The 2,655-nt window shown below is 38.8% G+C and overlaps 1 non-coding gene across 1 annotated transcript; it reads left to right on the top strand.

Moving 5' to 3' along the window:
• Positions 1 to 2,063: 2,063 nt before the first annotated feature.
• On the top strand, positions 2,064 to 2,167 carry LOC138826573 (U6 spliceosomal RNA). The gene has a single exon (XR_011371758.1). It is a non-coding gene; the product is annotated as a U6 spliceosomal RNA (small nuclear RNA).
• Positions 2,168 to 2,655: the final 488 nt, after the last annotated feature.

Genomic DNA, 2,655 nt, shown 5'->3' on the forward strand with positions numbered 1-2,655 from the left:
TCTCTTTATTGTCAAGATAAAAAGAAATCTGGATCCACTTTAGTGAAAGTTTCCAATTGAACTCTTCGTTATGTGTCCCCTGCATCTAGGAATACATAGGATTCCACTTTGTTTTTAGATTGTTGGAGCAAGTTCCAAGACTTGCACATATAGTGAATGGAAGCCACTGGTTGATGTATGCTCCTGCACATGGCCACTGTTCTGGCAGGAGCAGACATAAGGACATGGATACTACTCAAGGACAAAATCCTTGGGAGCAACCGTAGGATCTTGAAGCCAACAAGGACAGAATGCACTTTCTGATACACTTTATGTTCCTGCAACACTGCCAAGGCAGCACCAGTGGCATCATTCTGTGCACCTCACATCCCTGTGGAAACCTTGGCAACAGTCCTCCAGGCTCAAGACCAGAAGATCCAGTGGGTTCATTCCAAGCTGTGATTGGTCCATTGCAAATATTGTGAGTGGTCTCTGCAGTCCATTACATTGCTGAGAGTTCCTGGTGACCTGCAGGACTGAGTGCTACATTGACAGTTTCCTTTAGGTTATTACTCTGGGGTTTTTATTTTCTTAGCTAAGTTTAGGTAGATTTACTCCTTGCCATCTTAGCAGAAAGATGGAAGAACATAGTGTATTATCCTCAAGCTCTTCAGAGAAGGAGATTTTCAATGAACAAGATAGTTTGAAGGTGATCATTAGCTATGGCAGGAGATTTTCCCTGAACAATATAGCATGAAGGAGGAAATCATTGACTATGGAAGCTATGGATATGGAAAGTTGGCCTAGCACCACCGCGTAGTCAATAAGGTTGTAGTGAAAATAATCCTGAAGATGAGAGTTCAACAATTGTTAAATCAAACATGAGATGGACAGGCCGGGAAGGTTGCTCAGTGGTATATGTTTGCCTTACATAAATGAGGCCCTGGGTTCGATTCCTCAACACCACATAAACAGAAAGAGCTGGAAGTGGTGCTGTGGCTCAAGTGGTAGAGCAGTAGACATAACCTGAAGAGTTCAGTGACAATGCCTAGGCCCTAGAGTTCAAGCCCCAGGACCCACAAAAAATTTTTAAATGAGATGGACATTATTAAGATTTTCCGTCACCCAAACATGATCAGGTCATACCAGGTGAGGGAAATGGATGAGCACAAATATTTGGTAGTGGAACTGGCCATCCAGAGACCTCCTTAGACAAATGTGAAAATCATACTGCCTTTTCAAGAATGAAGTCAGGAGTTTATTCAAACAGATTGTGAGGACTGTGCACTACTTTAATGAAACTGAAAATAACTGAAACATTAAACCCAATAACATCGTGTTGGATGACAAAGGCAATGTGAAGTTCAATGACTTTGGCATGAGCATAAGGATTTCCGTAGGGTAGTTGCTGAAGGACATATTTGGTACCTTAATTTTGTCCCTATAAAATATTGCTTCCATGAATATTACAATGGCTGCAAAGTAGATAGCTGGTGCGTGGGAGTCCTCATTTGTATTCTACAGGGATGGCAAATATCCCATTTGAAAGTATGAATTTTAACCTTATACAGGTAATTGTCTTGGAGGCCACATACATTTCTCCATTCATCTGTCTCCAAAAGAACAAAATATCATCTTGAAATGGTAAACTGCATAGCCAAAGCAGAGGCATAGTATACAACAAACAATGGAGATCAGCTCAACCAAATTGAGGGATATTTCCTATGTCCTGATGAGCCACTTGTAATGAGTTAAACCCTATTATTCTTGCACTCTTGTGTGAGATGAGGTACAGCCTGCCTGATACACACAAATCAATATTGGACAGGACATTCGATGAAATCATGGTCATAAATGTTTTGATTTTAAAAAAGTCTTAAAATAGAATGACAGCAGTGAAATTAAATCAGTGCCTTCAATTGTTTCAGTGTGCCCAACTCCTGCAGATAAATAGTATGTATATACATGTATATCACACAAATATATTACATATTAAATATATGTCCAAAACTTATTTTATACAAAATTAGGGGACAGTGTTATTAGATTTATCCTTGAAAAAAAGATCAACAAAAAATTAAAGATTGCTCACTTTGGCAGCACATATACAAAAATTGGAACAATACAGAGATTAGCATGGCCCTTGTGCAAGAATGACTCGCATATTTGTGAAGCATTCCTGATTTTAAAAAATAAATAAATAAAGACAGATAGAGATCCCAGTTTGAAGTGTGAAAGTAAGTGGAAGGCCCATAAATTCAAATCCTAGTACTGGCCCATAATCATACATTGAATTAATTTTTGTATGTCTTTTATTATAAAAAAATACTGTGCAGAGGGGCTACAATTAAATGAGTAAGGTAATTTCCTATCAAGTATATTTCCTATCAAGCATTGTTGCCTCCTCCTTTGTTTTTCCCCTACCATTCCTTCTCTCCCACCTCCACGAGTATTCTCCCCACCTCCGAAGTTCTAATGTTTGTTTTCAACGTAGGGTCTTGTACATTGCATTTTTACAATGGGTCAACCCGTATCCCTATTTAAGCATTTTATGTTTTCCCTTACCTTCTCCAAATTAGAAAAATGTATATACAAGATGCAGGGTACCAGAATCAAATGCAGTGAAAACAGGAGTTATACCATGGGGGAGGTACAAAGAAAGCAACAAAGAAATCA

Source organism: Dipodomys merriami, unplaced genomic scaffold (genome assembly GCF_024711535.1).
Source record: "Dipodomys merriami isolate MVZ:Mamm:240054 unplaced genomic scaffold, mDipMer1.0.p SCAF_1439, whole genome shotgun sequence".
Taxonomy (NCBI): Eukaryota; Metazoa; Chordata; class Mammalia; order Rodentia; family Heteromyidae; genus Dipodomys; species Dipodomys merriami.